Source organism: Anguilla rostrata, chromosome 11 (genome assembly GCF_018555375.3).
Source record: "Anguilla rostrata isolate EN2019 chromosome 11, ASM1855537v3, whole genome shotgun sequence".
Taxonomy (NCBI): Eukaryota; Metazoa; Chordata; class Actinopteri; order Anguilliformes; family Anguillidae; genus Anguilla; species Anguilla rostrata.
The window spans coordinates 40,025,434-40,052,648 of NC_057943.1; the positions used below are offsets into that span (position 1 = coordinate 40,025,434).

At 43.1% G+C, this 27,215-nt stretch overlaps 1 long non-coding RNA gene across 2 annotated transcripts in view; it reads left to right on the forward strand.

Annotated features, from left to right (window-relative positions):
* The window catches only part of LOC135234933 (uncharacterized), a 115,820-nt gene extending 90,299 nt beyond the window's left edge, over nt 1–25,521 (forward strand). The window contains exons 2-5 of one of the 2 annotated variants that reach the window (XR_010324244.1): nt 18,701–18,783; nt 22,089–22,152; nt 24,388–24,590; nt 24,802–25,521. This is a non-coding gene — a long non-coding RNA (uncharacterized LOC135234933). Of the gene's footprint in view, nt 1–18,700; nt 18,784–22,088; nt 22,153–24,387 lie in introns of both variants that reach the window. The other variant, XR_010324243.1, reaches the window with a different exon arrangement.
* Nucleotides 25,522–27,215: the final 1,694 nt, after the last annotated feature.

Consider the following 27,215-nt stretch of genomic DNA (forward strand, 5'->3'; position numbering starts at 1 on the left):
CCAAAAGTTATTATTTTAATGTAAGCGCTATGCAAAGAGATTCTTTTTTGAATTCCCCCTTTCACTCTCTCTCCATTGTCCTGTGCCCCTGGTCCTTTGTGTCAAAACAGGAGGCATGATGAAATTAAAAGTGTTAGGCATGAGCTGCCAAGCTTGGTTATTATTCAGAACTCACTCTAGCTTCAGCTGAAGCCAAAAGAGCGCTCAGGGAACCTGCTGTGTGTGCCTTCCAACCTCTTGGCAGCTGCCATGTTTGAAAGCTTTATAAATAAAGGCAGCAAATAACATTTGGACTTTAACTCACATACTCATATTAACTAGCATGCTAACAGTAGCTAATATAGCTGGGCAGGCAGCAGCTTGCACACTAATGTTAGTTTAGCTAAAAGATCACGAGCAATTCAGATAGCAGATGGAGTACATCGATCTGCTAAACAAATGATTTTTTCTGGTTAAACGATGCATTTCTGTACATTTTTTGGGGGAACTTTTGTGGATAGTGGCCACATTAATGGTAGAATATTTAGTAGTAAACATCCAAACCTAAGAGGCTGAGTGAAATGTTTCTGGGGAGAACACGGCACCACTGCCAATCATCAGCAAGGCCTTGCAGCTTCCCTGTGCTTGAGTAAAAAGAAACGCATCACATGATTAAATGGAAGCTGTACGACCTTGCTGCCGATTGGCTGTCGTATCAACGCTCGGCATGGTAACAGTAGGGTAACCTCACGTGGTTAAATGGAATCTGTATGACCTTGCTCCTGATTAGGCTGTCTTATCAACTCTCAGCAGGGGAACAGTGGTGACGTTTTTCCCCCAGAAGCACTTCACATGGTCTCTGGAGTTCGGGGGTTGAAGAGCGCATCAGGTATAACTGAAGAAAAAAAAAGATGAAAAGAAATACACCACTTCATGGCGATTATTGCAAGAGTGCGACCGTTATTGCATTTGAAGATTATCGTCGCCCAATATCACCCAGCCCTAAGTGTAGTTGCCGATGTATTGTCCATCTCTAGTTCATTCTCTGGGTTTTGCAAACCATTGTGATATTTCATTCAATAAGTGTTTGCTTCTAAGGCTGTTGGCTTATAGGTGAAACATTCAGAGGCTTGTCAAGCTTTGTTGGCCAATTTATTGAGAAGGATTGTTGCACAAGCTGCCTCAGTATATTAAAATGCTTCTTTCCCACAGCACAGCTTTCCGTATTCACCGCATGCAGTCTCAGAAAAGATCAACTCGTATCCCGTGCGGGTGGGAAGTCACATGACGGGGGCTGCACTCTCGAACGCGGGTCAGCCAGGTCGTGGGCTACTTGGAATTAATAAAGCACACCGGCCCATACCTCCATGATCAGCCAAGGCTACCATTTAGTGAGGCTGTTTGCAATACAAACACTTCTATTATAAAACTACTTTAAATGTTCCTGGTTAATTGTAATTGTGGTGCTCATTTAGTTTGTCAGTTGGTATTGACGGACTGGAGACCCGTACCAAAAACAGGCCCGTTTTAGAAAGAGTCCTTTCCTGGATCCGCACTCGTAGCAGTCTCTGCAGGGAGAAAAACCCTCTGGAGCTGCTGCTTGGATTTACCGTCCGAGGGAAACAGGTTTTTGCTCAGTTTAATTTAATCGATTGTCTCAGACACGCTAAGTAAATAACAGATGCAATTGTGGCGAAGACTAAATGCTATGCTTGGTATTTTTAAACTGAGCTCGAATAGAGGTCTATTTAACCTTGTAAAATATAATGCTAATCATGTTGTCTTTTGACCTTATACTGTACATGTATGTATCTATGTATGTACAGTATATATGTATGTATGTTTCTGTATGTGTATGATTATCTTTAAGTGTCATGTAGTATTTCTTCCTGTGCTATGTCAAGCATATTGCTTGTCTTGAAAGCTACTATGATATTATGCACTTCTAGTGTATTTATAATTGGATTAATTTTTTCCTCCTGTATTTTTCCTTCCTGCTTGTTGTCTGTAGTTTCTGGTGCCAGAATGCTGCTGCTGGACAGGCATAAGATACACCAGTTGCATTGTGGGTACAGCTCACTCTGCCAATATGTGCTCATTGGCTGCATTCCAGAGCTAGCCCTCAAGCCCTCTGCAGGAGCTGCCACTACACATGTCATAATATCAGCAGCCAATCACCTCAGGGCATGAGGGAACCTGGGGCTAATGAGTGGGAGAAAGAAAACACGTCGCTGTGCTTTGGGACGTGCTTTAAAATCACGATCGGTCGAACACCACAGCCCTAGCCTTGGTGAAATTAGCACATGTACGTGCCTCTAAACGTTGCCGGGGATTAGCAGTCTTGGTGCATATGAATTTACCCACACCGCATTCCCATTTTGGTCGTAAAAGCCCAGTTGTTCCATTATCACCGCAGTTTGTTAGCCTAATAGAGATGTGGTATGGTGTGTCAGCAGGGTATGAATGTTGCATCAGCAGATATGTTAAAACGAGCCAGTCGGGAGTGCAGCCAGTGTCGTTATCTGTTATTATTCTCAATACCTCTGTTGATGAAGTCCACACACTGATTTAAGAATACGACCTTTTTTTTTTTTTTTTTTACATTTTATTTTTACTTCACACTGACACGCATTTCATATACAAGAAATATACTTTTATTGTGAATGTACTCATTTACATTTAGGCCTTTATAACAAATCCAGGGCGACTTGCATAAGATCATATTTATTAGGGTCACAATCGTACGTAGACGTTGTACATACATAAACCCACACCAGTGTGTGCAAGAGGGACACTGAGAATGCAGAGCTTCAAACAGCAAATGGGTTTGAGTATTAAGTTTTCAGTGTAACATAGGTGTGGGTAGTAAAATTGTGATAAGTGTTCATGTTCAGCGTTAGGGATCCAATTCAGACTCTGAACATTTCCACACCTCCTTAAGCTTTTTTTTTTGTTTGTTTGTTTGTTTAATTTCTTGCTAGGTCAAAGTTCAGTGTGTTTTCTAAACAGGTAATCAGCATAGTGTTGTGCACCTGCTAACTGTATCTCTGATATTGGACATTGATATCGGCGCTTGCGAACGCATTTTCCAGTGCAATGCAAACACGCATGCTGATGTTCAAAAAGGCCTTCTGCCTTGGACAGGAGTGTGGATTTACTGCACACTTGTCTGTACATGCCCAAGGAAACAACAGAAATAATGATAATAACTTTATTTATATAGCGCCTTTCAAGCAATGCAGCACAAAGTACTTCACAAACAGATAAAAAGAAGAAAAATAAAAACATTAGGTAATATACAGTGCAAAATTTTTTTGTTTTTTTTTTGTTTGAGAGACTTAAAATAAGACTGTGATCCAGCAGTTCTAATGTTTAGGAGACAGAACTCATATTAGCAAACCACTGAAGGTAAATAACTTCAGTTATCAATTTAATTCACTCTGTGATCCGTTAGATCAGAACTGTAGACATAAGCAAAGATGTTCACAGGGGATGGATGGGGAGGATTAACCTGTTTTTTAAGGTTCTATTTTTTGTTTTAGGTTGTTTTTAGCCAAACAATAATGCAGACCTCAGCACACAGGTGAATTTGAGGGCCAATGGCTTTTCAGAGTAAGTGTCCCCACTGTTTCACCAGCCCTTCTTCCACTTTGGCAGTTTACCATGTCAGTGGTCAAAAGTAAAGACAGCAATCTAAAGTAATGTTGTCTCTAATCAATGGCTCTGAATCTGGGTAATGGACTGATCCAGACTGAAGGGGTTTCTGAGGGCTGGCTTATGACATTCAGCCAATCGGGTATTAGTCTCCGCCCACTGGCTTTGACGGGTGTTGTTGGCAGATTGAATTATTTATCAGTGCACACATATACCAACAGAAATAATTAAATGAAGGAATAATCAAATGAATATGGAAATAAACAATTAAATGAGGACAAAAATAATCAAATGTGGAAAGTTTTTTGCATTGAATTATTTATGGTGACATTTCGCTGTTTATTTACTTAATTAATGTTGACATTTTCCTCCATGCCATTACTCTTGTGTTATTTTTTTTTTTTTAAAACATGACTAATGTTCATTGTTCAGTTCTTCTGTGTTAAGGGGCTAATGGGTTAATATGTTTCTAACTTTGAACTGTGCTTCCATGTAAAAACCATTCACCTCATTACGCGCAATAAGTTTTCCAGTAGCCATTTTCTTTAAATGGTGCTTATATCAGACTAAAAGGTAAGAGCAGAATCATGCATGTGGTATATTCACACATCAAATCAACCAGGCCATGATTACAAGCATTGCAGAACAAAGATAAAACACGATTTTCTAAAATCTGGCCAGCTTACGAAGAATTACATTGCTCCACCTCTTCAGAAGGTGCCATTTCCCATCATGCTTCAGTTTTATAGGTTAACTGATCCTGCAGGGGGGAAATCCAACTTCCTTTTAGGTAAAGGGTTGGGCATGTTTAAAATATATCTGAAACTCATCGCATTTTACTCACATCCTGCTATTAGCCCAATCCGCCTGCCCAATCACTTCTAGTACCCATTTCCCACCAAGGTTGCTGTTCCCACACTCTCAGAACGGAAGTTAAAACAGAACGTGTCATTTTTGACGCATGTCCATGTCTAGTTAAGCACAACACATTTTGTGTTTCTTTCAACCAGACCTGGGTCAAATACATATTTGTTTTGGATTCAAATACTTTTCTGTGCTCTATTGATCTTTCCTGGTGTAACTGAACCAGCCAATATGACCAGAAGGCGGGGTTTGCACTTTTTGAAAGTATTTAATTTGTTACAATACACCAGACAAGATCAGTAAATCATAGAAAAGTATTTGAATTCAAAACAAATATGCTTTTGACTCAGGTCTGCTTTCAACACAGTCGGTGTTGAATGTCTCCCTTTGTAAATGAATTGTGTATTTGTAACACTAAAGTGGCGACTTTGAAGCAAAGTGTGCTGAAAGTAACACAACAGTCGTAACAAAAGAAGGGTGTTGCAATGATGAACACATCATTTTTTGAGAGGGCATTTACACTGCATTCGCTCCCTGAGAGCAGCTGGCAGCGTGAGAGAACACGGGTATTCACCCGAGTCGCCTGAGCAACCGCACTAACGCAGCATCGCTGAGGCTCGGCCACCGGTTAACTGCGCCAACCGCCAAACCGAAATACAAATCCGCAACCGTACAAAATGGCATCCATAGCGAGGCCTAAAAAACGAGGAACGTAAAACCACGGGAGTACAGTAATGACCTGAGATAAGGTATAACGGACAGTGAGACGGTCATTTCAAAACAAGCCCTGGCAGGGTGGTGTGACCCCCATGGAAAGCAGAGAGGTCTTGATCACCCCAAAGGGGGTTATTTTGAAACAATTTACGCTCGCTCGGTGTACATTATCCGCGTTCTGCCAGGCCTACGTGCTCAAGAACGCATCTGCTACAAAATCATATTTGCATGGATTTCATAATGCATATATTTGTACATTTCTAGCCTCTGACTCAAAAATAGTTTCAATAACACTGACCTTTAGCGTCCTAGCGACCACAAACAAGCTGGCTCATGCCTTTAATTTTGCGTCACTCACACCATTTACAAATTTAAATTGGACATTTCTATTCATTGTGAAGTCTTGTTAACAGTGTGGGGGGGAGGGGAATTTTTGCAATGTTGATGGCAAGGTTTGAAGTGCAAGCTGTTTAAGCTGCAATTTTCTGTCCTTCTTTTCAAAGCTTTTTTCCCATATTGCCTTGTCCATTGGTTCCCAGTCCAGTTCCTAAAGATCTACCATCCTGTTGGTTTTCAATCTAAACCTAACAAAACACATCTCATTCAGCAGCTAGTGATCTCCTTGAGCTGCTAATCAGCATCAGGCTAATCAGAGTCAGGTGTGCCAAATTAGGGTTGAAATGCGAACCTACAGGATGGTAGATCTCCAGGAACAGAGTTGGTTACCACTGGCTTAGTTAATGGTAAACATTAGTGACCTAACGAGAGAGCACATTCTGATACAGAGGTCATCACACAGAAATACTGACTGATTTTTCAAAGGGCTTTTTTCTCCCTCCTGCATCTGGATGTGTAAAGACACACGCCTGACTGTTCACAAGTTCAGTTCTACAAACTGGATCCATTCGCTGCCTCCAGCGATTGCATCATCCGTGGCACAATGCAGGATGGAGGGGCGGGGTATTATTACGCCTTTTCAAATCAAGCTGCTATGAACTGGCCCCGTTTTCTGCACTTCGGTGGATGAAAGCAAGCGGGAACCTTTTAATCAAGCGGCAGTTGGGTGCGACGCATCCGTCCATCCAGTTCCGTCGGGGGGAAGGGGGCCGGGGCGAGGGCGTCTGCTAATCGGGAGCGCCGCTTTCGCCGACGCGCGGGAGGGATCGAACGCGACCTCGTTAAGGCTCCGGAGGTTCGCGTCCTCGCGAATCTTCCGCTTTCCCCTCGTCGGTTTTCCAGCAGCGACTCCTGAAGCGGCAGCAGCCGCAGACTCCGACGGCCGGGTTTGACTGGCGGCCCAACGGCACCTCGCAGGGCGAAATAACCACCCGGCACTTCAAAGGGCCCTCGGACGCACCTATTACACGGACGGCGATACGCCTTCGCCGGGTCCTGAAGCTACGCGCGTGACCTACTTCTCACCGCGCTCCTCTCCTCTCCTCTGGCGCCCAGCGTCCCGGCTGCAGAGAGAGGCATTCACAGCTGGAGGAGACTTCCATTGCACACCAAACCCCAGATTCTTTTTTTTTTGGACATGATCAAGATCTAGAGTCGCCGAACACCAGCCATGGGTTCCCCTCTTTGGGCTGTGAGCAACAGCAGAGAGGTTTGGGGCATTTGTACAAAAAAAAAATATATATGTGTCTATTTTATTCCTCCACAGATCCCCCGTGCAGAAACTCCCCCTCCCCCTCTTCGCCTTTCTCTCTTCCTCTTTTCTCCCTAATTAGAGCCTCCTCTGCTTCACGCCCATGCTGCCAAAAGACTTGAGAGTATGAAGCACGTTTCAAAGAGATTTCACGCTGGCATGCAGGAAAGGATCGTGAAACCAGGGTACATGTACATATTAAGTACTTGGTTGTGCCAGCAGAATTCAGTATCATTGCATACCGAGCAGGGATCTCAAAGTCCAATTTTTGCACGTTTAACTCCAGTCCTGGAAGACACCATTTTCTGCTGGTTTAACTCCAGTCTTGTTCGACCTTTTTGTGGCTTATTTTCAATTTCAGGAGATGTAGGCTTTGGAAATGAGGTGTGTGGATCTCTAGCCAATCACTGACTTCAATTAAGTATTTATGTGCTGAAGTCCATTAAAAAACAAGAGACACTGCGGCTCTCCAGGACTGGAATTTGAGATCCCTAGATTCAATCAACATTTGTTTTGTACCTTGTAAAATATTTATTTCAAAATGGATTTTTTACTTCATTCATTTTTGGATTGTTGGAGATTTGTTCTGTGAAGAAAAAATTTAAGACACATTTCTTTTAAATCCAGGCATATATTGTAATTATGCATCAATATCTATTGTATATATTGGTGTGTCGTGACAACATTTACCTAGTGTAGAAAAGAGAAGGTGACCAAGAACATGCACATTCCATCACATGCATAATGGGCTACATTCTGAATAAGATTTGTACTGGTAGTGCACTGATGGATGGGTCTTCTTGTGCATTATATGTTATGCACTGTATACAGAACACCCATTTGTACCTCTCAACAACAACAAAAAAATTGTGAACTGTGACCATTCGGTCCTGATAAATGACAAACGACACAGATGAAATCAGAGAATAAAGAATTTGCTGCACATGGTGCCTGACATAAACCCAGGCGAAGAGAAACGGAACAAAATGGAGGATGGCGCTGTCTTATGGGGCTGTTCATGGCAGCCGGTTCATCATCGTAACGAAACGGCTTCAGTCGCTCTTCTGTTTCTCAGTGTTGTCACCCTGGCAGAGTTGTGCACCATCCGATTTAGCAAAAAGGACGTGTCAATATCCAACACACTTTTTGTGTTGCTGCTTTTGTGTTACAAATACACAATTTATGCGTTACAAAGGGAGACTTTTTAATACATGCTGTGTCGAAAGTAACCCAAAAGGTGTTGTCCTTAACTAGACCATGGGAGATGCGTTAAAAATGCGTTTGTGTTATTTTTTAACACATCTGTCCCGAGAGTGTGTCTTTCTAACAATAGTCCTGTAATGGACACCGGCAGTGTTTTAGCCAGGCCCGAGACTCTTAATAGCGACAAACTACCTTCCTGCCCGAGCAGCGCTTTTTCTCCCGCCGTCGACATCGCGGGCTATTAATAGCGACGGCCTGGCGGTTTCATTGCTTGTGAAGTGAAACGTATGGGAGGGAGGAGGGCTCGCCGCGGGCGCTGGCAAGCGCGCTCGGTCTGCCCCAGGCTCTTTACTGGAAACGCGGGAGCGCTGCACGCTTCTGTCCGTGCCTCGGAGACAAAATTAGAAACAGCTCTTCTCAGTAATACGTTTCCTACATTTTCCTTTTACCTTTTATTCAGAAGTTACACATTTTTATGTAATACATACATAATATCATATAAGAATATAAATATATACTATAATTCATACTCATATTGTGAGAATAAGAGAATAAGTGAGAATAGGCAATAGTCTACAAAAAAAATTATTCAGACCTAAAGCTGAATTAATTTTAAATGCCATTAGATGTTCTTGAACTTGCACTGGGGGTTTGCGCTGAAGAGAGAGCATATAAACGCTCTGTACATTAATAAGAAAGAAAATGGCCCTTCTGGACTTTGGTAGCTAACCGTTTTTTTTTTCTTTGCACCTATAAAAATGCAGAATGAGTTTTTTAAAGGCTATTTATGGCGTATGGATAGAAGCGACAACCAAAACCCGTTTAGATTTGAGGAAATGCGCACTTCCGTTTTCAGCACTTTGGCAGTGACGCTAGACTGGGCCGTTTTAACCGCGTTTAGCCGCGAGAAGCAACGCAGCGCCGTTGGGGAACAGTGAGGCGCCGGTTCTGACTGCCCTGTCGTCTGTCGCCGGCGGGGTTCGGCATGCGCCCCCTCCCGCGGAGCGCCGTTAATTAGGGCGCGGGGGGGGCGCCATGCCGGCAAACTCGGCCCTCGGTTCCGATTTAGCCTCCGCCGAAGCAAAAGCTTGCGGGTCTGTGCCAAAGCGCCGGTTTCCACGGTCTCCACGGTTTCCACGGTTTCCACGGTCTCCACGGTTTCCACGGTGCTGCCGAGGTACCCGGCGATATTCCCCCGCAAGTCCACTGACCCTCCCTCTTCCTCTGGCCGGGACTCTCGTCCACAGCCATGACTGCATGTGTTTTAGGAGCAACAATACGAGCTACAGGGACGCAGTGTATATGCAGGCAATATCATCCAGTTGGAAAGAGTGCAAAAAAAAAACATGGAATGCTAATTGCTTAAGCGTACATAAGGTGTGCTACAATTATCCCTTAAGAGCAAAACCCCTACTGTGCCATACTAACTTGCTCAACCTCGTATTATACATGTTATGATGCAATATTGTCATTCATGCATACTTACTTGCAATAGGTTTTGTTATTAATGAGCAGTTTTTCAGCACCTTGTGCATGCTTAATTCTGAAGGTTGGTCAGAGATGCCAGTAACAGAAGTAACAGAAGAGGAAGTAGAAGCATTGTGGTGTAGCTGGACCAATGTCCTGAGAGTAAGGCTCTGCCGTATGGCAGATGGTGAGTTGTGGACCCTTGCAAAGCCGACCGACATTGACTGTGTAGCATGCTAAGAGATTGCCCTCTGACACATCTATGACACATGGGATGAAATTGATATATAATGCCAATGTAACAATTTGTCATTACAAGTGAAATAAGACAGTATTGTGCACATAATTCCATGTATGGAATATGTAATTATGTCAGCATGTACTATGTAATGGTTTACATTTTTAAAAGGCTATACTGTTTTCAAGAAACTGTTATAGCAGGGAAATAACATGCTTATGACAAAATGATGTTTATCTACGATGCAGAGTTCTGGGAAAAATTGTCATTGTGAAACTTGCATTTACTGACTTTAAAAATCAACTCTAGTCATCGACGTTAGTTGCAATTTTAGTGTCTACAGAGGGATATTTAAGTTCACAGCCATGTAGATATTTTATCCTTTTTTTTCAGGGGCATTTCAACTTTGTCCTTAATGCTCAGGTTTCCCGGATCTCATCAATCCTTCCTGGCAGTTTGCACCTGTACAAAAATGCCATCTCCATCAAAAAAAGGGGTTTTTGGGAGACTTCTGTGTTCTGAGAGAGTCCTTTGAAGTAAGTAGCTGGTAGTGTCCGTTCGACCTCATCATCCTCTGCATTTCCCCGCCGTAAAGCGAGATCTCTCATTACAGCGCACTGGAGTACCCATCGGATCAGAACAGCAAAGTTATATTCCCCGCCAGACACCCCACATTACAGGGACTGCAGTGGAGCTTGGCTGGAGTCACTGGCGAAGGGAAGAAAAAAAATGGAGTTCCATTTTTTTAATGTGTTTTTAAGAGGAGAGTGAGTGGCTTTTACAGCCAGATTTTGCAAAGGCAAAGCAAAACAAACACATTGCAGTTCCACAGATATTAATTCCAAGCATGCTTTTGTGCTACCGCTGCAGAGATGCTGAATAAGTCCCAGTATATGAAATTATGCTAAACAATTAAACAGAATCTTTGGAGAACAAAGCACATCAAAGCTTCAGTCGGAATGTTATCAAAAATATGGACCATTTATTGCATGATTTTGTTACATGATTACATTTAAATTATGTGTGTTGCAAAAATGGACATTTAGAATGATAGCGGTAGTAATTTAGCTACAACGATAAAATGACAGTTGCTGCGTATGATGCCTGATTAATTTCACACTACGGTACAATGTAGGAGAAGCGTGTGCGCTATTTTAGACCTCTAAAGTGATTAGCTGGGACCCAAACTGTCAGTGTTAGTGATTTCAGGTTATCTGTTGTATCACACTACCTCATCCAGTTAAAACTGTGATCTGCAGTCATGTGACCCTTTTTGCATGACTCCTTCTTCGCTTTTCTGTGTTACGTTATTTGTAATTGCATCTTTATTTTGCGTTATCTGCAGATGCTGCTGTCTTTGCTAGCTATGTCATAGTCAGGCTGACAGACACAATAAACACACAAAACTGTGTTTTACTAAAGCATTATTTTCTTTCTTTCAATTTTACTTCCGTGGTGGAAGAAGTCTAGGATCCCACTGAGAGAGAAGCAAACATGTTTTTGCTGAAAAGAATATTTATTTAAATGAAATATTTTAGCATGAGCAAAAATATGAGACGGATTGAATTGGCAGTAAATCAAGAGGATAAGCTGTAGTTACAAGTTCCCTTGAAAAATATGTTGCCAGGTTTGCAGATGTATCCCCCCCTTCTACAATTATTTTCCTTTTCCCTCCCAAATGTGTTATTTCCACCTGTGCCTCTGGACTAGCTGTGCCCCTCTTCTCACCCACACACTGGGAGCACTGCAGGAAAAGCACATACACAGAATCTTTACCCTACTAACTGAACCCCCCCACCCCTCCCATCCCGACACTAGGCCGATTAAACACTGTCTCCCGCAGCTCGGTGTCTCCCACAGTCACTGTTACAGTGTTGGGTCCCAGCCACAGTCACTGTTACAGTGTTGGGTCCCAGCCACAGTCACTGTTACGGTGTTGGGTCCCAGCCACAGTCACTGTTACGTGTTGGGTCCCAGCCACAGTCACTGTTAAGTGTTGGGTCCCACCACAGTCACTGTTACGTGTTGGGTCCCAGCCACAGTCACTGTTACGGTGTTGGGTCCCAGCCACAGTCACTGTTATGGTGTTGGGTCCCAGTCACTGTTACAGTGTTGGGTCCCAGCCACAGTCACTGTTACAGTGTTGGGTCCCAGCCACAGTCACTGTTACGGTGTTGGGTCCCAGCCACAGTCACTGTTATGGTGTTGGGTCCCAGTCACTGTTACAGTGTTGGGTCCCAGCCACAGTCACTGTTACAGTGTTGGGTCCCAGCCACAGTCACTGTTACGGTGTTGGGTCCCAGCCACAGTCACTGTTACAGTGTTGGGTCCCAGCCACAGTCACTGTTACGGTGTTGGGTCCCAGCCACAGTCACTGTTATGGTGTTGGGTCCCAGCCACAGTCACTGTTATGGTGTTGGGTCCCAGCCACAGTCACTGTTATGGTGTTGGGTCCCAGCCACAGTCACTGTTATGGTGTTGGGTCCCAGCCACAGTCACTGTTACGATGTTGGGTCCCAGGAACTAATCATACGCTTACTTCTTCTCCAGGGGTGACTCCACATTACAGGGCGTTCATGTGCTAATATGCTAACATGCTAACTCCGCTTCATCAGCACTGGCAAGGTCAGGACCCAGCTCCAGGGCTAATGCTTAAGCTGTAGGCCTCAACTGCTTCCATTTACAAACTTGGGAGTATTTTTTTTCAAAATGATAAATGGCTCACTGATTCATCAGAACATTGGTGCCAATTAGGATGACCCCTCTTAGGTCTTTAATCCTGGTTTCAAGCGAGCTGCCACCAGTCATAATTTAAGGCTTCCTGATTCTGCCGCTGAGAGAGAGGGAGGGGAGTGAAGAAGGCGGCGTCTTTGCAGTCGTCCCTGTCAAATGCTCGTTCGTCCCAGTCTCATTCCTGCACGACCCCATAGTCAGATGTCACGCTGTTGACGTGAAAGGGCAAAAGGCGAGCTTGTTACTGACCATTCAACTTCAAAAGTGACAGCTTGTGTAAGAAGCGACCTAACTGCCGTCCAATTTTCCCCCAAGTGGAATTTCATATATACTTTCTGGGGGCTGTATCTGGGGAGCTACCCCTGTTGTATGTGAATATCATCAGTAAGTGAGAGTCTTCAGAAACTGCAGAAAGTAGCCATGGTTTCACGCCTTTGGAGTCAGGACCATCACAGTAACATAATTATAATTTAGCACACTGTATTTCACTGTGCTAACTTCACTTAAGGAGGACTAGTTAAATACACATTACCTGTGAGAGTCAATATCAACTGTCAGTTTACTCAAAGCTACTGAAAGCTACCTACCAGCTTACTCTAGTTATAGTGTAGACATTACATTAGCTATCAGGCTAACATCAGCTGGATAGGTTGTTGAATCTGATCTATATATGTTAATATGATTCTGTCAGGTTAGCAAGTGAACTAATAAATTGGGGGGGGGGGGGGGGGGGGCAATCAACAGGACGCTTGTGACCCTGCAACAGTAATCACCTTTTCCTCTGAGAAGAAGTTGCAAGCCTACGCCAATCAAATTAGCTGGCAACGAGTTATGTGGAAACAGTTGTAGCTGTTTGTGTTTCAGATGAAAAATGACTGCACAAATGATGTTTTGGATTATTTGGTGGGCACGACTGAACAGTCCCTAGAGACTGTTGGGGACCTGTGCCCCTCGTTCTCTCTTTACCGCCCGCCTGTGGTTTGAGGAGAGTGACGCGCGGCGTGATCCATATGTCTCGGACTGCTCAGTCACATGACCTGAAAAGCAGCTGAGCACGTGCCACACCTCAGCGCAGGTAGACTGACTGTCCTTTGGAAGATTGGGGTCATATTCCTCCTGAAGAAGCTATGCCACAGCGCTTATGGGCCACACTTAGCCCAACGCCCTATTACTCTGGACCCAATAAAAATAATCATTCTAAAAGCATATTTTGGTACTCTGCTCATATACGGTCTCATGCTTGCGCTGCTACCAAATGCCTTAGTCTCTGAGTGCTACTAATTAGCTTCCTGAGAAGCCTGGAAATCAATTTTCTTTTTAATTAAACCAGAAATTAGCATGAGACACGAGCTGCTCTGCGGGAAGGGGGGATGAATCCAGGTGCTCATTTTGCGGGCGGTGCAAATCTACTGTGACCGTCGAACGTGAGATTTCCAAGCTTCCGCTCCTGAAAATTGGGTCGACGGTGGATAGACCGAACACAGCCCCCGTCCCGTGATGCACCACTTCATGAATAATGTAATGTTGTCTCCTCTCTTGCTTGTGTGTTCTTCGCAGTGAGGAATGCAGCCGTGCTCTAAACTGTCACTTCCTGGTAAAAGTTCTGAGGAGCACGCCTACCGTTCATTGGTGTGGGACTGTTGACAGGGCTGGAGGAGTCTGTCTCCCTGGTGCATTCTGGGAGATGCGGTTTGAGTGCTTTAGCGTGTACATTTTTGTACTGGGTATTCCTGCCTGATTGCCTGAGTGGTGAGCTTATGAGCAGAACAGATACACAGTTTGTTCCGCTGATTCGTCTTCTTAACTGCCCTTGATGTGCACTTGTTTCGCCATGATGGGAGAAACGCCATTTCACCATCCAGTAGTATTGCCTACTCGACAGCTGGTTTTGAGAGGAGAATTTTCAGTGTTGAGTTTTTTTTTCTTCCTAAATAGATACATTTCTAAATATATATTTGCTTTTCGGAAATTAGCAGATACTTTATCAAGAGCAACTTACTCAACTTTTAAAAAATATAAAATGTATTTAATTAGCTAGCTATTTACAGAGGATATTCAGGTATACAATTGTAGTGCCCTACCTAGGAATCGAACCTGCAACCTCTGAGTCCTGTTCTCCAGTCACTATGCTACTCTGCCTCATTGATGTATTCTTGATCAGGCTCAGTCATTCACTAAGTTGCTCTATAGCGAAAGGCACAGTGCTTTGGATGGTATTCAGTCCACATGCTTTGTCTGACCTTAGCTTAGTGCAAAAAAATTAAGGAAGCATCACTTTATATAGTTGCTAGCAATGTTTGCCCTATTCTTTTTATTTTTTTATTATTATTATTTTTTCAAGCTCAAACAGCTGTGTGAATGCAATGTATTAAAAGTCCTGTCACATGTACCTACACAAACAGTTCACTTGCAGCTGAATGCTCAATTAACTGTGGTGGCCTTCGCTGCTCTACAGTCAGTCCTCTTGCTTTACCAGAGCATGCACTGCCAGTTCTACTTATACTCTGCGAATAGCTGCGTAGATTCACATTATTCACATCCACCATGACAGTAGCACTACAGGTTATGCAAAATTAAACAAATTCAAAAATGATTTTACATTCAACAATTTTATATTAAAAGTTGGAAATCAAGATACCTTTCCTATGTGATAGTAATGAATTGATTTGGTTTTCACCACACAGGCTGAAGAGAACACAGGCCAGGTAAGGTCTCAATGTCTGTATCTCTTTTCTTAAGATTTGGGGGTGGATCATAACGGGGGTTTCTTCTTCCTAGAATGTTATTACTGTAATGTTGACTTGAATGTTCAGTCTGGGCAGACTGGTGTTCCAGTTTATCTGAAATGAGGCAGTAAACAGGAAGTGGTTTGATTACAGGATTTTGGTATTACAGGTTTTCTTGACCATTGTATTCCTTTTGTCAGTTCACTTGACCACTAAACTAAATTAGTCACATAAAATAAACAGATTGAGATGTCATTAAATGTAACATCAAATACTATTTATGACCCAGAGTAAATTCAAGGAGAAACGTTTACTTTGTGAAGAAGAAACCCATCAACACTTTTCATGGCTTTTATTTGCGGGCAAGAGTCTGTCGGTGCAAGGTTTTTTTTGGGCTCAAATTTGCCTATGAAATTTGAGTGTGCAAATCGTTGTGCTCGGATTATACCACACAGGCTGGTGGGAGATGCCCAGCCACGCAGCACCGGATTGGCTGGCTGTCAGCAGGCTGTCATACAGTCAGCAGGGCATCAGCCTTACCCTACCGACTTCCCGCCCACCTGCTCGTACCCCAGCATGGGTGTGTGGGCGGGGCTTCAGGCCTCAGAGCAGCAGTACAGAACACATTCACTCATTCATTCATTCATCGCTCCCGTTTGGAGAGCTTTTGATTGGTTGTTTTGTGGTGACCCCCCCCCCTCCCCCCGGCTGAGCTTGCACCCCCCGTTGCTCGCCACCGCGTACACGCGTCTGAGGGAGGTTGAGACGGTGGCGTCTTCCTTCCCTGCAGAAACATGCTATGGCCCTGTCTGCCTGTCTGCCTGCTGGCCACCCGAACCCACAGATCACCCACGCTCATCCGCTTCTGTCTGCGCCCAATTCAACAGCCCACATTAGCTGTGCTCTCCAGAGTTTATACTACAGGGTAAAATAGTTCTTTTTTATGATTCCATTATGTGGTGTACCTTTTTTTTTCAATTTCATATCTATGCCTACTATTTCCTTTCCGTCAGATTCGATGTATGTTGCCTCGCCTCAGTGGAAGCAAGTTTAATACTTAACGCGCTATCCTCCAAATATTTTTAATTCATATAAGCGTTACTTTGGCTGTGCATATTTTTTTAAATAGTAAAAAAAAACAAACGAACCGACTCATTGGTAGCATCGGCAGGTGCGAGGCTGAGCCCTACTGTTCTGTTCCTGGGCTGGTTCAGGCCTTCTTTAATGGGGCCGTGCGTGTGGCAGCGTTCCAGGTAGGAGCTTTTCGATTGGTTTTTTAATTGATTTATTCTGGGAAGCACATGTCGACGAGTGCCTGAAAGCAGGAGAGATCACCGCAGGTTGGATTTAATCAGCATTTGTACTTAACTCACAATGAAATGCGCGCACAGTAAAACGTTCAGCGATAAATGAGCCCGGAGTGGACTCATAAATTCTGTTAGAGTTCAAATAACACTGGACATTTTACTTTGTGTGTTTTTCTTCAAATTGCACTAGGTGAAAATTAACACAGAATACATTTTCCATCCAATTTGCATAGATTATCAGATGTTCAAGAAGTAGACATTTAGCTTTGCCGGAAGGCTCACGTTAGCAAAGGAAAATCAGATCAATCTGGAAGTTTTGCCACAAATTGTACTTAGTGGTTCCAGTAAAGGTCAAGAGTTGTGCATAAGATGTATTCATTTGAAAATTAAAGCTGAGCATGAGTGGTGATTGATAGATGAGTGAGAAAGTTCGGTCAGAAACCTCCATTGCTTGGCCTCAGCAATCACATACTCATGCATTTCCATAATCAACCACTCGCATACACACAACACATTTTCTCATACCCATCCAATCACATGCACACTTCACCTTTGTGTGAGTGCCTTTTTTAAACAGTCAGACTTTTCCATTGCTGCTGATTTGCATGCTTCACCGCTCACCCTCCACCACCCCAGCTACCACCTGTTGTTTGATCTGCTTCTAGGTACTGGGCGGGGGGGGGGGTGTTCTGGTATTACTCCTGTTTCGTAGGGGAGATCCTGTTCCTGTATCCTGTTCCCTGATAGATAGGGTAGTGCACACTGGTGCGTGTGCTGCAGTATCTGGAGCAGAGACATTATGCGCCAAACCAAAAATGCACTTACGTATTCATTGAAATATTTCATCTAAATATGTGAGTTGTCCTGACTGAAATGAGTAAATAAATAAGAGATGTCAGATCACCTGTCCGTCCACCTCCATGCTACTGTCCTAATTTAACACAGCCAGCAGTGCTGTGCAGCTTCAGAGTGTGTTCAGCAACCGCAGAAAACTGGACTGAACATGGACTGAGCACAGCTTTCCTGCAGCAGGGTGACAGCTGCTCAAACTTATTCTTTATTGTAAGTGGGCATAATGCAACTCTCCAATGCACTTTTTAGCTCACAGTGTTCAGTACACTGGAGAGCTCACAGTGCTCAGTGTATTAGAGAACTCACAATGTTCAGTGCATTGGAGAGCTCACATATTGGAAAGTTCCCTGTGCAATAGAACTGTGCAGAAGAGGTTATAGTGCTCATGGGAAATAGGATATTCTCAGTAGTTCTACTTCAAGAAGATAACATCACTTCCTTTGCCAGTAAATTACACATTCAAAATGGTAACTAACTGGCATCTTTCACTTTTTTTGCTGTAATTGAACACAGTTTAAAGAAACCAAACATTTGCCACAGACAATGCTACCCATCTGCTACATGCGTGTACAGTATGTATGCATTCACGTGTGCATGCATGTGTGTTATATCTCGCAGAGCTAAAGACAGAAAGCTCCATTGTGCCTCTGGTATGTCTAATCCACTGAGGAGCTTAGGCAGGATATGGGGAATACCAGGTTATGGAAGATGCACTTTGTTTCGTTCCCGGCTGTCTGAAACTCCGTGTCCCGCTGTTTTGTTTTATGAATATTTGATGCAAACGCTTGATTGAATGAGCTTTGCTCTCTCTCGGATAGGCAGAAGATGGAAGGGTGCTGTACTGTTCCTGTTTTACATGACGTTCTCATTCTGTAGCGCGCTGCAATGCCTTAACAGTGCTGGAAACAAATAAAGATCTCACAGCATTCAAACAGCTCGTTCGCAGCACAGGCCTCGAGTCATAAGCAGTTTAATTCCAGTAGGAAGTATTTACATTCTGCACTCTAACCTGAATGTACGTACAGTAGGCTCCTGGGCCTGGCCTCTGGTGAAAGGCTTTCATTGTGAGTGTACATGACCCTGGTTTTAACTCACCCGTCAAAAGCACTCCCGGGCACTCGCTGTAGGCTAGATAAACCCGAGTCTGTTATCTCGCTCGGGTTGCTCAGTTTGAAACAGCCCCCCCCCCCCCCCCCCCCTCACAGCCCGTAACTAAGTAACAGAAAATGGAGCTTCTTCAGAGCCCTAACAAGCTGAAATCCCCCTTCTGCACTGACCCTGAAATCCTTAATGTGCTCCCTCCGTCTGTTTACAGGACAAGCTTTCTCCGGATGGCTCGTAGCAACCTGCAACACAAGCCCGGCGAGCAGCAATGCACTGATGATTAATGTTGGGCAGGTAGGCCATAAATTTGTCACGTAATACATTGGTATTACAAATGAAGGTTATCATGCAAAACAATGCTTGATTAGTCTCGGGAGAGTTGGAGAAGGAGGGTCCTATCTGTTTCGGGATTTCACGCCAACTTCTCTTTTTAATTATTCCAATCATTGGTGTGACCTGATACTATAGCTGCATTTCATGATAAGCTCGCAGTTGACATTGAATAACAGTTTTTCTGTTCCAATGCTTTTTTGTAATTCAGTGGTTCTCAATTTCAGACTTTGGCGACCCCTGCGTATGCTGGTTTTTGTTCCAACCACAACTGCAATCCCAAAATTATAACAAGCAAAATTTTTTGTAGTTATGCTTTTCATATATTTGAGGGACTGTTTATCCTCTTAAGCCGCATCATGTCAGAAATAGCTATGCATGCAAAGTTGAATAAAAGTCCCATTCACATTGTGCTACAGTATATTACATTATTACATAAAGACACATTAAACTCAGGTGAGTCAACTGGCTTCCAGTTGGTGAAGTGGTGGACACATGACCACTAAAACTAACAGTTTGGTAGATAATGAAGATTTCAAAGACAAAGCAAACGATAAAGAGCCCAACCTACCTTGTCTTAACAAGTTTAAGGAATTATTATGAAATAATTTAAATGCATTTGTTCAACAATCTTAATTGAGAACAAGCTTGGTGGGAATGAAAATCAGCATACAGTACACAGTGGTTCCCCAGCACTGAATTTGAGAACCACTGTCCTATGTCAGTGATCCAGTGCCCTACACAGCTAACTGACCCAGGGGTAATTGTTTGGACCAAGAACCTAGATTACGTAAACTGGTCTGGAGAGTGAACTTGGAACTGAGTTTCTGCCTGTTGAGTTATGGATTTATGGCTTCATATCTAGGGATAAGAACTAGTCTTGGAGCAGCAAGACGCAGCAAAGGAACAACCTACAACGTCAATCAACATCACTCGTGGCAACGCCAAAATATCTGGAGTCTTCAGAAGACATTTATTTTTTTCAACAGAATAATTGCAATCAAAAAAATAGTGTGAATAAAATTTTTTTAAAGTACACCCATCTAAAGTAATCTATTTGTACCTTCCACAATGACTCGCATACTATAGTTGGTTTACAAAAACTGCAAGAAATATAAGACAGAAGGAATTTAATTAATTGAAATGTCTTATTTTGTATTCTTTTAATATAGGGAGTGAACACAAAATTCAGGTGGCCTGTTCCAACAGTCACAGGTTCTGGTGGTTCCGTTAGGGTGTGGGGAACAATTTATTGAATTTTACTGAGGGCTCATTTTCATCCCACGATAAGGCATTACTTTCCTGCACAGATCAGTGTCTTTCAAGATTATAATGTCCATCCACAGAGCACAAGCTGACGCAGTTTTCATCTTTAATGTAATATTTTCTAATTGGCACTACCCATTCAAAACTTCCATTCCTACTTTTGAACTACTTTGCCATAATAATCATGCTTATCTGATGTGCAGGGAAAATCACATTTGAATTTTGCCACTTCTTCAATATACAGCTGAAGCGTTAATGACATTGTTAGATCAAACGTACATCTTCTAAAAATAAGCTAGGGATGGTTTATTGAAGAAACATGCAGCGGGAAATGAAACCTAATTCAGTCAGTCAAACATAAATGTGCTGGTTAGGAGTGCTATAGGCTGTCAGGAACATTAAACAGGGACTTCAGTGAGGAATTATGGTCTTTGTTGGAAATGCGATTGCATGGTGTTCATGCTGTGAGCATTTGGCCACACAATGACTGCGTGATGCTTTAGCTTGTAGGCATGCTTTTCACATCGCAGTTGTGATCCCCATATGTTCTATAAGTAGGTTCCTTTTATATAAACGATTAAAGCGTTGCCTATAAATGTAGTATATCCAAACTTGAGTGAAAGGGTAGCTGAGAGGAGAATGTTTGACTATGCTCTTCAAAAGCTTAGATATGCCGTTGCATGAAATGTCATAATAATGGAAAGAGATTAAAACAGGCCAGACTAGTACGAGGCCTTTCATAATGGTTAGTGTATGACAATGCAAGTACTACAGTCTCTAAGAAGCATGTTTCCAATCACATTTTGCATGGGGAAAACTTTCAATTAACTTCAGTGAAAAGGCCATTGAATTTGATCACCGAAATTACATGTAAAAAGCCACTGTTTCTTTTCTCTTCCGAGAGCATGTATTGAGAATTCTGTGATCATCTAAATTAATTTGCCAAACTGTTTCAGAAGAGAACTTCCTGGCTATTATTTGTAAGCATGTTCCAGCACTACAGCACAGGGATTACTTGTGCAGTGTTCTTATGTATCCCCACGCTCACCAGATATTTGTAAATAAATACTAAATAATAGTCGAGATTATAGAACAAATTACTCAACAGACATTTAGTTATATAATCTTAACCATTGGAAGTTCAAGCTACCTTCTGTGGAAGGAGAAATGTTTCAAGTTGATGCATTTCTGAAAATTCATTGAAGGGCGTGGCAAAAGCAATGGTGCAGAAACAGATGATGTGTAACTGTAAAATAGCACCAGAAACTCCTGTAGATAAGAAGTAGGGACAACCGACGGTCCATAGGAGTGCATGGGTCATGAAATCTGTGATGTCATAGACAAAGTGATGTTAATGGAGACTGCTTCTTCATCAGTCTTGGTTGTTGGGTTTCAGAAGGTTTTTTTTAATCAATTTGACCCTTAATTATTTAATTGGGTTAAAGATTTGGTTTATTAGTCACATTCCCCCGAGGCTGTTAAAGATTTAATTATTTTCAGATACCAGAGAAAGCTGTAGGGTTTAGCTCAATTGTAATGGCTGTACAAAATAAGTATTGTACCTTATCAAACTTGTGTTTTGCAGTTGTTCCAATGACCATGATATGCACTTTTGTACTTCGCTTTGGATAAAAGCGTCTGCTAAATAAATGTAATGTACTGTAAATGGTGTTTCAGGAATACAGGCTCTTCAAAAGCTAACTGATGAAATGGCATTAATTAATGTCTGCCCTTAAGCTTTGTGCTGTAGTAATCCGATTTGCTTTTGGGTGCTTTTTTCCCAAAAACCATCTGTTTGTCAGATTCGATTTTCTCATGTTTGTTGAACCAAAATATTTTTTCCTAATGCAGCATTATTTTTCTATCAGAGTATGTTTTATAAGTCAATCTTCTCTTACGCTATATTTCAGAATTGCAGGAACACCACTGCAGGAGTTATTGTCAGCCTTTCACGTAACATTTTTAGATTTTTTTTTAGATCTCTTTATATGCTCTTCATGCAGGTTGGTATTTCCAGAAGCAATTCGGGTTCAGGTGGACTGCATGGTGTCCTCGAAACGTATCCAGGTAACAAATCCCCACTCGACAATTCAAAATGGCGCCAAGCTGGGCAGTCATGCCAAAGGTAGTAAAACTGTCATGTGGTGACGGTGTGGGTTATGTAGACGACACTATTGGTTACACCCATCCATTATATAACCTGCTTATTCCTGGTCAGGGTCATGGGGGTCTGGAGCCTATCCCAGCATGCATTGGGCAGGAGGCAGGAACACTCCCTAGACTGGTCACCAATCCATCACAGGCTGCTGATTACAGTGAAATACAATTTTTTTTACCCTGAAAAAATTGCTAGAATTTGAATACTTGGTTTGGTTACTTGACCACAAACAGTAATTTGCGTTTGAACAAAACATTTAAACACCATCACCGACAGGAAGGTGTCTGTTTTTTTTTTTTTTGGCTCTCTCCATTCAATTTAGATCAGTGTTGGGTAATTGTGTTTTAGCCAGTACTCTGTTTATATAAGTTAATGTATCTTTATTTACCCTGCTGTGAAACTTTATGTACACCAGTTGTGTGCACTCTTACCATTTGAAGAGCCACAGGGTCTATTGTCTTTGTTTTCACCTTAGAATTAGTGACCAATTCAGCCTCGAGAAACTCGGTTAGGTGGGGGTAGCCGACAGCTGTAATTAGTCAGTTACATCAGGGGTGGGGAATCTCGCCTGCCGAGGGCCGTTTCTGTCTCTGGATTTTATGGTGCCTTCAGCTCTTATTTAGTCAGCTAAAACGCCAAATCGCATAGATGATTGGTTTAAGGTTTTTGATATGATCACCAATTTCAGGTGCAGACTGCTCTTGTGTAATATTATCAAACTTTTTACCGTGCTCTAATCTACAAATGAGCAGCATTGCTGTATAAAGCTAATTAGCTCATTGAGCCTGCCAGGGTAATTGTTGGAAACAAAAGCCACTAACAAGTACTGCCCGCCGTGTGACAACAAAAAGACTAAATTCCCCGTTGCTCCGAACGAACAAAAGTGAATGCCTCTGCTATAGAATGTCTTTATCAGTGTTCTGTTGCTGTTTGCCAGATCAGTTTTGCCAGCAGTTTTTTTTTATGGCCACTATATGAAAGCATTTTTAGTATCAATGGGATTCCATAGGAGGGATGGTTATCATTGTACAATGCGGAGGAGAAAACATGACGTTGGGTCACAGCTGTAGTGGGCTGATAGTGGGGTGCTGTGTCTGCAATGCCTGATAGATCCCTTATTACATTTCTGTTATATCCTTTCTACTGCTAACCTTACACCAGGCTGGCCAGTGGAGGATGGGCTCCCTCTCTATAGCCGGGTTCCTCCAGAGATTTGTTCCCATCGGGGAGTTTTTTCTTACTACCATTTGAGCGTTTTTTCTCCCCATTGGGTAGTCTTTTTTACCTCATGTGCTTGCTATTTGGGGGTTCAGGTCTGGTTTTTGCTCTTTTTTCTGCTACTCTGCAATAAAGTGTATTTATGACAGTTTCCTGTAAAAAGCGCTACATATATTTGATTTGATTTAAGAAAGGCTGTTTAACAGAACTTTCCTCGATTTCCTTTTAAAATTGGAAACTATAAATGTATTGTTATTAATAATATATAATTAGGCATTATAGTATCATTGATGGGGAATCAGCTTGTAACTGCGGTTGCAGGTTTGAATCCCAAGGGGGGCACTGCTGGTGCATCCTGGAGAAAGGTGCTTAAACTGCAAATATACTTCAGTATATATGCAGCTGTGAAGCCGCTAAAAAGAATGAATGTTAACATGTCACCTGCCTTCCAATGGATAAACCTAAATGTAAATAATAATGCTATTCCCATCCACAGTACTGAGAGGAGAGATTTCTTAGTGTGAGTGTGCGCACGTATGTATGTGTAAGTGTGTCTGTGCATTATGTCTGTGTGTGTGTATGTGTGTGTATGCGTGTGTGTGTGCGTGTGTGTGTGTGTGTGTATGTGCGTGTGTGTATGTGTGTGTGTGTATGTGTGTGTGTGTGTGTGTGTGTGTGTGTGTGTGTGTGTGTGCGTGTGTGTATGTGCGTGTGTGCGTGCGCCATTCAGTTGAAAGCTGGAACACAGCATGTTAGGTAGGTACTGCGTTGCTCCGCCCTACCCCTGCCCTGCTACTACCCCACCCCACCCTGCCCTGCCATTACCCCGCAACATCCTGCCATTTGCCCTGCCCCATCCTACCCTGCCACATGACATGACACATGACACCCTTAGCCTGTGGCTGTCCTCCGTCTCCTGACCTCAGACGCAGCGAACGGCGCCGAGCGTCATCCTGGACTCCTGCTGCACAGCAGCCCCAGTGAGAAGCTTCCAGAAACAGAGGTGCACAGCCACCAAGCCGTCCCCTTCCCCAGGGCTGTGTTCAAGTGGCGTTTCATAACCTGGAACGGCGTTGCGCTGAACATTCAACTCTGTTACTTATTCTGCTAATAGAGCCGCTCTGTGCGGGTATATCAGCAGTATAAGAATCATGGATGTGTCAAATACTGTATGTAAATATGTGACTTTACTGTATGTAAATATGTAAATATGTGACTTGTGGGTACGCCTCTGGCACACCCACAGAACGGAGGCAAACATATCTTAGGGACTGTTACGAAGTGTTCCCAACCGGGTGCAAATCAGTTATGTTTTGCCCCCTGTTCCGTTTTGAACACAGCCCAAAGACAGCGACTCGTCCTTCTCCCTGGGCAATGTAGTGTCTGGGACGAGTGGGAATGAACCTACTCACACGAAGAACTGCTCATGAACGGGAAGTCTTTTTTTAGGCCGGGGACGCTCAATGCCTCTGCTCTAGTTGATTCACTGCTCCAGAATTTGGCTTAGGCAACTGCTAAGATTGGCTGGTGACCTAACTTTACGTTGAAAACTTGGCAACACTTGTAAAAAAAAAAAAAAAAATGTAAAAAAACTGGTAACATATGCAATCACAAATGAAGCACCATGACAGGCTATTCATGGTCTATTTTCCCCTGTGCTTGTTTGAATTTTAAGGACAGTTGGAGTCAGCAGAAGAACATATTCTTAGCTGACAAAGTGAGAGATAGGGTGTATTTACATTACGGGGTGCAGGCACACCCAGAGGCGTCTGGGAGGTACGCGAGGCCTTGTCCTGATGCACTACATACAGCAGCTACTGGACGGGCCCAGAGTCGGGTGTTGTGTCTGGAGTATCCTACTGGACGGGCCCCAGAGTGGGGTGTTGTATCTGGAGTATCCGACTGGACGGGCCCCAGAGTGGGGTGTTGTATCTGGAGCAGCTACTGGACAGGCCCCAGAGATGGGTGTTGTATCTGGAGTATCCTACTGGACGGGCCCCAGAGTGGGGTGTTGTATCTGGAGTATCTGACTGGACGGGCCCCAGAGTGGGGTGTTGTATCTGGAGTATCGGACTGGACGGGCCCCAGAGTGGGGTGTTGTATCTGGAGTATCTGACTGGACGGGCCCCAGAGTGGGGTGTTGTATCTGGAGTATCTGACTGGACGGGCCCCAGAGTCAGGTGTCGTATCTGGAGCAGCTAATGGACGGGCCCCAGAGTCGGGTGTTTTATCTGATTTGGGTGTTGTATTTGGAGCATACTACTGCTGGTTGCCTCACAGGGCGGCACGTGTGACAGCCCAAATAGAGACTGTCCAATGATGCTTTAGTAGCAGCTGCTTTCCTCCTCTGACATGGAGAGCTAGCATGGGGCCAGGCAGCTACAGTGTTCCGGAGTATTCCGTGTCTGTTTCCCCGTGCTTCCACAGGCTCCTCCTAAAACTATAAGCCAGCATACGTTGGGCACACACTTCTATCCTACATTCCTTGAGTGTTCTCCCAAATCATCCAGCCAGTTCCACAGAAAAAATATTCACCTGATATTAAATTCCTCCATGAATCTGTCAAGCTTTCATCTGCTGGGTTAGTGAGCGGCTGCGTAGATTGTGTTGTCCCACATCTGTGCTGCCAGGCCCGTAGTCTCCATAGTTTATCAAGGCCAGTTGGCAATGCGGTGTGTTATTTATAATGAGGCCTGCTCACTGGAGTGGAGTGGAGTGGAGTGCGCTCTTATTTAAGACTGTAGGTTAAACATAAAAACAGGCTCGTAATATATTTTCACACTAAATGGTATCATTAATAAAAACACTGAGGGTTTTTAATATCATATATCATTGTGTATTGGGTGGCCACCGGTTAAATTATCTAATACCTATTATAAGTCAGAAAACATGCATGCACACACACACACACCCACACACACACACACACACACACACACACACACACACACACAACCTACTGTATTGTTGTATTTGCATGGTTGATTCAATGATAACCATTCGGTTAAGGAGACAAATTGCATTCTTGTTTCCTATATAATCCGGTCGATGGATACTGAAAATTATTCTGGCAGGTCTATAAAGGAAAATATAAATTCGAATAAATATTTATTCTCCTTTTAGTATGTTTCCTCTTGTTATAAGTGCTGTGCCAGATATTAACTATTACACAATAATTATTATACACTGATATCTATAATTACTCATTAGTGTGCTGTTTATTTTCGCAGCGCTTTCTCAACTGACAACGCAGGTCCTCTATAACTGTCCAAGCATTCATGACGCTTGCTTTTGAGTGCGGGCGAGAAGGGGGGTAGGGGGCAGGTTTAGACTGTTTTTCAAGTCAACATGAAAACTTGCAGAAACCCTTTAGTTTCCCAGCGTATTTTATGAGTATAATCAATGCTTTGCCAAAATTTGTTTTGGCAGGTAAGTGATCCTGCCGCGATTCGTGTCTTCAATGCCAAACTGTTGTGTTCGTCACGACAGCACCTGTCGTGCCAGGAATTCGGCTCTGTTTGTGTGATCGCCCCAGGCGTCAGCTTTGATCTCAGCGTGATCCTTCTTCGGTTAAAATAACTTAAAGGCAAGAGACCGCAAAGCATATTAATTCAGTTAGCCTACTGAATGCACTTTTATTATTATTATTATTATTATTATCCAGCAAATGAGATATAAACGTTATGATTTAAACACATTTAATGTTAAAATTCCTGTCTTTCGGGAACTTGTTTTCCAGGCGTACAAAATAGCA